Consider the following 9,182-nt stretch of genomic DNA (forward strand, 5'->3'; position numbering starts at 1 on the left):
AGGGGTACCCCTTTTAGAAATCTTCGATTTCTCTAATATGAATTCGAGCAATGTTTTGAAAGTGAATAGTAAAAAATATGCGAGGGTCATGGGCACGAAAGTTATAGCTTTATGTCCTAGGCTTCTATGTATAAAATATCGGGTATATCCGAGGTGTTTAGAGGGTGATACTATCAAAATACTGAGAGATGTACGAATATAAGGCAAAAACTTGTGAAAATTTCCAACAAAAAGGGTAATTTTTTTTCAAATGTTGAATTAACGCTCCGTTTCAACTCCAATAGAAGCATTTACCCGTGAGATCTCTTGGGGAGAAATATCGAACGAGTTGAACACCAGTGTAATACATTTCGGAGAAATTGGTGAAATCTCCAATTCACCAAAGGGGTACCCCATTCAGAAATCTTCTATTTCTCTAATATGAATTCGAGCAATGTTTTGAAAGTGAATAGTAAAAAATATGCGAGGGTCATGGGCACGAAAGTTATAGCTTTATGTCTCAGGCTTCTATGTATAAAATAACGTGTATATCCGAGGTGTATAGAGGGTGATACTATCAAAATACTGAGAGATGTACGAATATTAGGCAAAAACTTGTGAAAATTTCCAACAAAAAGGGTAAATTTTTTTCAAATGTTGAATTAAGGCTCCGTTTCAAATCTAATAGAAGCATTTACCCATGAGATCTCTTGGGGAGAAATATCGAACGAGTTGAACACCAGTGTAATACATTTCGGAGAAATTGGTGAAATCTCCAATTCACCAAAGGGGTACCCCTTTCAGAAATCTTCTATTTCTCTAATATGAATTCGAGCAATGTTTTGAAAGTGAATAGTAAAAAATATGCGAGGGTCATGGGCACGAAAGTTATATCTTTATGTCTCAGGCTTCTATGTATAAAATATCGTGTATATCCGAGGTGTTTAGAGGGTGATACTATCAAAATACAGAGAGATGTACGAATATAAGGCAAAAACTTGTGAAAATTGCCAACTAAAAGGGGAATATTTTTTCAAATGTTGAATTAAGGCTCCGTTTCAACTCCAATAGAAGCATTTACCCGTGAGATCTCTTGGGGAGAAATATCGAACGAGTTGAACACCAGTGTAATACATTTCGGAGAAATTGGTGAAATCTCCAATTCACCAAAGGGGTACCCCATTCAGAAATCTTCTATTTCTCTAATATGAATTCGAGAAATGTTTTGAAAGTGAATAGTAAAAATATGCGAGGGTCATGGGCACGAAAGTTATAGCTTTATGTCTCAGGCTTCTATGTATAAAATAACGTGTATATCCGAGGTGTATAGAGGGTGATACTATCAAAATACTGAGAGATGTACGAATATAAGGCAAAAACTTGTGAAAATTTCCAACAAAAAGGGTAATTTTTTTTCAAATGTTGAATTAACGCTCCGTTTCAACTCCAATAGAAGCATTTACCCGTGAGATCTCTTGGGGAGAAATATCGAACGAGTTGAACACCAGTGTAATACATTTCGGAGAAATTGGTGAAATCTCCAATTCACCAAAGGGGTACCCCATTTAGAAATCTTCTATTTCTCTAATATGAATTCGAGCAATGTTTTGAAAGTGAATAGTAAAAAATATGCGAGGGTCATGGGCACGAAAGTTATAGCTTTATGTCTCAAGCTTCTATGTATAAAATAACGTGTATATCCGAGGTGTATAGAGGGTGATACTATCAAAATACTGAGAGATGTACGAATATAAGGCAAAAACTTGTGAAAATTTCCAACAAAAAGGGTAATTTTTTTTCAAATGTTGAATTAAGGCTCCGTTTCAACTCCAATAGAAGCATTTACCCATGAGATCTCTTGGGGAGAAATATCGAACGAGTTGAACACCAGTGTAATACATTTCGGAGAAATTGGTGAAATCTCCAATTCACCAAAGGGGTACCCCTTTCAGAAATCTTCGATTTCTCTAATATGAATTCGAGTAATGTTTTGAAAGTGAATAGTAAAAAATATGCGAGGGTCATGGGCACGAAAGTTATAGCTTTATGCCTTAGGCTTCTATTTATAAAATATCGTGTATATCCGAGGTGTTTAGAGGGTGATACTATCAAAATACTGAGAGATGTACGAATATAAGGCAAAAACTTGTGAAAATTTCCAACAAAAAGGGTAATTTTTTTTTCAAATGTTGAATTAAGGCTCCGTTTTAACTCCAATAGAAGCATTTACCCGTGAGATCTCTTGGGGAGAAATATTGAACGAGTTGAACACCAGTGTAATACATTTCGGAGAAATTGGTGAAATCTCCAATTCACCAAAGGGGTACCCCATTCAGAAATCTTCTATTTCTCTAATATGAATTCGAGCAATGTTTTGAAAGTGAATAGTAAAAAATATGCGAGGGTCATGGGCACGAAAGTTATAGCTTTATGTCTCAGGCTTCTATGTATAAAATAACGTGTATATCCGAGGTGTATAGAGGGTGATACTATCAAAATACTGAGAGATGTACGAATATTAGGCAAAAACTTGTGAAAATTTCCAACAAAAAGGGTAAATTTTTTTCAAATGTTGAATTAAGGCTCCGTTTCAACTCCAATAGAAGCATTTACCCATGAGATCTCTTGGGGAGAAATATCGAACGAGTTGAACACCAGTGTAATACATTTCGGAGAAATTGGTGAAATCTCCAATTCACCAAAGGGGTACCCCATTCAGAAATCTTCTATTTCTCTAATATGAATTCGAGCAATGTTTTGAAAGTGAATAATAAAAAATATGCGAGGGTCATGGGCACGAAAGTTATAGCTTTATGTCCTAGGCTTCTATGTATAAAATATCATGTATATCCGAGGTGTTTAGAGGGTGATACTATCAAAATACAGAGAGATGTACGAATATAAGGCAAAAACTTGTGAAAATTTCCAACAAAAAGGGTAATTTTTTTTCAAATGTTGAATTAAGGCTCCGTTTCAACTCCGATAGAAGCATTTACCCATGAGATCTCTTGGGGAGAAATATCGAACGAGTTGAACACCAGTGTAATACATTTCGGAGAAATTGGTGAAATCTCCAATTCACCAAAGGGGTACCCCATTCAGAAATCTTCTATTTCTCTAATATGAATTCGAGCAATGTTTTGAAAGTGAATAGTAAAAAATATGCGAGGGTCATGGGCACGAAAGTTATAGCTTTATGTCTCAGGCTTCTATGTATAAAATATCGTGTATATCCGAGGTGTTTAGAGGGTGATACTATCAAAATACAGAGAGATGTACGAATATAAGGCAAAAACTTGTGAAAATTGCCAACTAAAAGGGGAATATTTTTTCAAATGTTGAATTAAGGCTCCGTTTCAACTCCAATAGAAGCATTTACCCGTGAGATCTCTTGGGGAGAAATATCGAACGAGTTGAACACCAGTGTAATACATGTCGGAGAAATTGGTTAAATCTCCAATTCACCAAAGGGGTACCCCTTTTAGAAATCTTCGATTTCTCTAATATGAATTCGAGCAATGTTTTGAAAGTGAATAGTAAAAAATATGCGAGGGTCATGGGCACGAAAGTTATAGCTTTATGTCCTAGGCTTCTATGTATAAAATATCGGGTATATCCGAGGTGTTTAGAGGGTGATACTATCAAAATACTGAGAGATGTACGAATATAAGGCAAAAACTTGTGAAAATTTCCAACAAAAAGGGTAATTTTTTTTCAAATGTTGAATTAACGCTCCGTTTCAACTCCAATAGAAGCATTTACCCGTGAGATCTCTTGGGGAGAAATATCGAACGAGTTGAACACCAGTGTAATACATTTCGGAGAAATTGGTGAAATCTCCAATTCACCAAAGGGGTACCCCATTCAGAAATCTTCTATTTCTCTAATATGAATTCGAGCAATGTTTTGAAAGTGAATAGTAAAAAATATGCGAGGGTCATGGGCACGAAAGTTATAGCTTTATGTCTCAGGCTTCTATGTATAAAATAACGTGTATATCCGAGGTGTATAGAGGGTGATACTATCAAAATACTGAGAGATGTACGAATATTAGGCAAAAACTTGTGAAAATTTCCAACAAAAAGGGTAAATTTTTTTCAAATGTTGAATTAAGGCTCCGTTTCAACTCCAATAGAAGCATTTACCCATGAGATCTCTTGGGGAGAAATATCGAACGAGTTGAACACCAGTGTAATACATTTCGGAGAAATTGGTGAAATCTCCAATTCACCAAAGGGGTACCCCATTCAGAAATCTTCTATTTCTCTAATATGAATTCGAGCAATGTTTTGAAAGTGAATAATAAAAAATATGCGAGGGTCATGGGCACGAAAGTTATAGCTTTATGTCCTAGGCTTCTATGTATAAAATATCATGTATATCCGAGGTGTTTAGAGGGTGATACTATCAAAATACAGAGAGATGTACGAATATAAGGCAAAAACTTGTGAAAATTTCCAACAAAAAGGGTAATTTTTTTTCAAATGTTGAATTAAGGCTCCGTTTCAACTCCGATAGAAGCATTTACCCATGAGATCTCTTGGGGAGAAATATCGAACGAGTTGAACACCAGTGTAATACATTTCGGAGAAATTGGTGAAATCTCCAATTCACCAAAGGGGTACCCCATTCAGAAATCTTCTATTTCTCTAATATGAATTCGAGCAATGTTTTGAAAGTGAATAGTAAAAAATATGCGAGGGTCATGGGCACGAAAGTTATAGCTTTATGTCTCAGGCTTCTATGTATAAAATATCGTGTATATCCGAGGTGTTTAGAGGGTGATACTATCAAAATACAGAGAGATGTACGAATATAAGGCAAAAACTTGTGAAAATTGCCAACTAAAAGGGGAATATTTTTTCAAATGTTGAATTAAGGCTCCGTTTCAACTCCAATAGAAGCATTTACCCGTGAGATCTCTTGGGGAGAAATATCGAACGAGTTGAACACCAGTGTAATACATGTCGGAGAAATTGGTTAAATCTCCAATTCACCAAAGGGGTACCCCTTTTAGAAATCTTCGATTTCTCTAATATGAATTCGAGCAATGTTTTGAAAGTGAATAGTAAAAAATATGCGAGGGTCATGGGCACGAAAGTTATAGCTTTATGTCCTAGGCTTCTATGTATAAAATATCGGGTATATCCGAGGTGTTTAGAGGGTGATACTATCAAAATACTGAGAGATGTACGAATATAAGGCAAAAACTTGTGAAAATTTCCAACAAAAAGGGTAATTTTTTTTCAAATGTTGAATTAACGCTCCGTTTCAACTCCAATAGAAGCATTTACCCGTGAGATCTCTTGGGGAGAAATATCGAACGAGTTGAACACCAGTGTAATACATTTCGGAGAAATTGGTGAAATCTCCAATTCACCAAAGGGGTACCCCATTTAGAAATCTTCTATTTCTCTAATATGAATTCGAGCAATGTTTTGAAAGTGAATAGTAAAAAATATGCGAGGGTCATGGGCACGAAAGTTATAGCTTTATGTCTCAGGCTTCTATGTATAAAATATCGTGTATATCCGAGGTGTTTAGAGGGTGATACTATCAAAATACAGAGAGATGTACGAATATAAGGCAAAAACTTGTGAAAATTGCCAACTAAAAGGGGAATATTTTTTCAAATGTTGAATTAAGGCTCCGTTTCAACTCCAATAGAAGCATTTACCCGTGAGATCTCTTGGGGAGAAATATCGAACGAGTTGAACACCAGTGTAATACATTTCGGAGAAATTGGTTAAATCTCCAATTCACCAAAGGGGTACCCCTTTCAGAAATCTTCGATTTCTCTAATATGAATTCGAGCAATGTTTTGAAAGTGAATAGTAAAAAATATGCGAGGGTCATGGGCACGAAAGTTATAGCTTTATGTCCTAGGCTTCTATGTATAAAATATCGTGTATATCCGAGGTGTTTAGAGGGTGATACTATCAAAATACTGAGAGATGTACGAATATAAGGCAAAAACTTGTGAAAATTTCCAACAAAAAGGGTAATTTTTTTTCAAATGTTGAATTAAGGCTCCGTTTCAACTCCGATAGAAGCATTTACCCATGAGATCTCTTGGGGAGAAATATCGAACGAGTTGAACACCAGTGTAATACATTTCGGAGAAATTGGTGAAATCTCCAATTCACCAAAGGGGTACCCCATTCAGAAATCTTCTATTTCTCTAATATGAATTCGAGCAATGTTTTGAAAGTGAATAGTAAAAATATGCGAGGGTCATGGGCACGAAAGTTATAGCTTTATGTCTCAGGCTTCTATGTATTAAATATCGTGTATATCCGAGGTGTTTAGAGGGTGATACTATCAAAATACTAAGAGATGTACGAATAAAAGGCAAAAACTTGTGAAAATTTCCAACAAAAAGGGTAATTTTTTTTCAAATGTTGAATTAAGGCTCCGTTTCAACTCCGATAGAAGCATTTACCCATGAGATCTCTTGGGGAGAAATATCGAACGAGTTGAACACCAGTGTAATACATTTCGGAGAAATTGGTGAAATCTCCAATTCACCAAAGGGGTACCCCATTTAGAAATCTTCTATTTCTCTAATATGAATTCGAGCAATGTTTTGAAAGTGAATAGTAAAAAATATGCGAGGGTCATGGGCACGAAAGTTATAGCTTTATGTCTCAGGCTTCTATGTATAAAATATCGTGTATATCCGAGGTGTTTAGAGGGTGATACTATCAAAATACAGAGAGATGTACGAATATAAGGCAAAAACTTGTGAAAATTGCCAACTAAAAGGGGAATATTTTTTCAAATGTTGAATTAAGGCTCCGTTTCAACTCCAATAGAAGCATTTACCCGTGAGATCTCTTGGGGAGAAATATCGAACGAGTTGAACACCAGTGTAATACATTTCGGAGAAATTGGTTAAATCTCCAATTCACCAAAGGGGTACCCCTTTTAGAAATCTTCGATTTCTCTAATATGAATTCGAGCAATGTTTTGAAAGTGAATAGTAAAAAATATGCGAGGGTCATGGGCACGAAAGTTATAGCTTTATGTCCTAGGCTTCTATGTATAAAATATCGGGTATATCCGAGGTGTTTAGAGGGTGATACTATCAAAATACTGAGAGATGTACGAATATAAGGCAAAAACTTGTGAAAATTTCCAACAAAAAGGGTAATTTTTTTTCAAATGTTGAATTAAGGCTCCGTTTCAACTCCGATAGAAGCATTTACCCATGAGATCTCTTGGGGAGAAATATCGAACGAGTTGAACACCAGTGTAATACATTTCGGAGAAATTGGTGAAATCTCCAATTCACCAAAGGGGTACCCCATTCAGAAATCTTCTATTTCTCTAATATGAATTCGAGCAATGTTTTGAAAGTGAATAGTAAAAATATGCGAGGGTCATGGGCACGAAAGTTATAGCTTTATGTCTCAGGCTTCTATGTATTAAATATCGTGTATATCCGAGGTGTTTAGAGGGTGATACTATCAAAATACTAAGAGATGTACGAATAAAAGGCAAAAACTTGTGAAAATTTCCAACAAAAAGGGTAATTTTTTTTCAAATGTTGAATTAAGGCTCCGTTTCAACTCCGATAGAAGCATTTACCCATGAGATCTCTTGGGGAGAAATATCGAACGAGTTGAACACCAGTGTAATACATTTCGGAGAAATTGGTGAAATCTCCAATTCACCAAAGGGGTACCCCATTTAGAAATCTTCTATTTCTCTAATATGAATTCGAGCAATGTTTTGAAAGTGAATAGTAAAAAATATGCGAGGGTCATGGGCACGAAAGTTATAGCTTTATGTCTCAGGCTTCTATGTATAAAATATCGTGTATATCCGAGGTGTTTAGAGGGTGATACTATCAAAATACAGAGAGATGTACGAATATAAGGCAAAAACTTGTGAAAATTGCCAACTAAAAGGGGAATATTTTTTCAAATGTTGAATTAAGGCTCCGTTTCAACTCCAATAGAAGCATTTACCCGTGAGATCTCTTGGGGAGAAATATCGAACGAGTTGAACACCAGTGTAATACATGTCGGAGAAATTGGTTAAATCTCCAATTCACCAAAGGGGTACCCCTTTGAGAAATCTTCGATTTCTCTAATATGAATTCGAGCAATGTTTTGAAAGTGAATAGTAAAAAATATGCGAGGGTCATGGGCACGAAAGTTATAGCTTTATGTCCTAGGCTTCTATGTATAAAATATCGGGTATATCCGAGGTGTTTAGAGGGTGATACTATCAAAATACTGAGAGATGTACGAATATAAGGCAAAAACTTGTGAAAATTTCCAACAAAAAGTGTAATTTTTTTTCAAATGTTGAATTAACGCTCCGTTTCAACTCCAATAGAAGCATTTACCCGTGAGATCTCTTGGGGAGAAATATCGAACGAGTTGAACACCAGTGTAATACATTTCGGAGAAATTGGTGAAATCTCCAATTCACCAAAGGGGTACCCCATTTAGAAATCTTCTATTTCTCTAATATGAATTCGAGCAATGTTTTGAAAGTGAATAGTAAAAAATATGCGAGGGTCATGGGCACGAAAGTTATAGCTTTATGTCTCAGGCTTCTATGTATAAAATATCGTGTATATCCGAGGTGTTTAGAGGGTGATACTATCAAAATACAGAGAGATGTACGAATATAAGGCAAAAACTTGTGAAAATTGCCAACTAAAAGGGGAATATTTTTTCAAATGTTGAATTAAGGCTCCGTTTCAACTCCAATAGAAGCATTTACCCGTGAGATCTCTTGGGGAGAAATATCGAACGAGTTGAACACCAGTGTAATACATGTCGGAGAAATTGGTTAAATCTCCAATTCACCAAAGGGGTACCCCATTTAGAAATCTTCTATTTCTCTAATATGAATTCGAGCAATGTTTTGAAAGTGAATAGTAAAAAATATGCGAGGGTCATGGGCACGAAAGTTATAGCTTTATGTCTCAGGCTTCTATGTATAAAATATCGTGTATATCCGAGGTGTTTAGAGGGTGATACTATCAAAATACAGAGAGATGTACGAATATAAGGCAAAAACTTGTGAAAATTGCCAACTAAAAGGGGAATATTTTTTCAAATGTTGAATTAAGGCTCCGTTTCAACTCCAATAGAAGCATTTACCCGTGAGATCTCTTGGGGAGAAATATCGAACGAGTTGAACACCAGTGTAATACATTTCGGAGAAATTGGTTAAATCTCCAA

Source organism: Humulus lupulus, chromosome X (genome assembly GCF_963169125.1).
Source record: "Humulus lupulus chromosome X, drHumLupu1.1, whole genome shotgun sequence".
Taxonomy (NCBI): domain Eukaryota; kingdom Viridiplantae; phylum Streptophyta; class Magnoliopsida; order Rosales; family Cannabaceae; genus Humulus; species Humulus lupulus.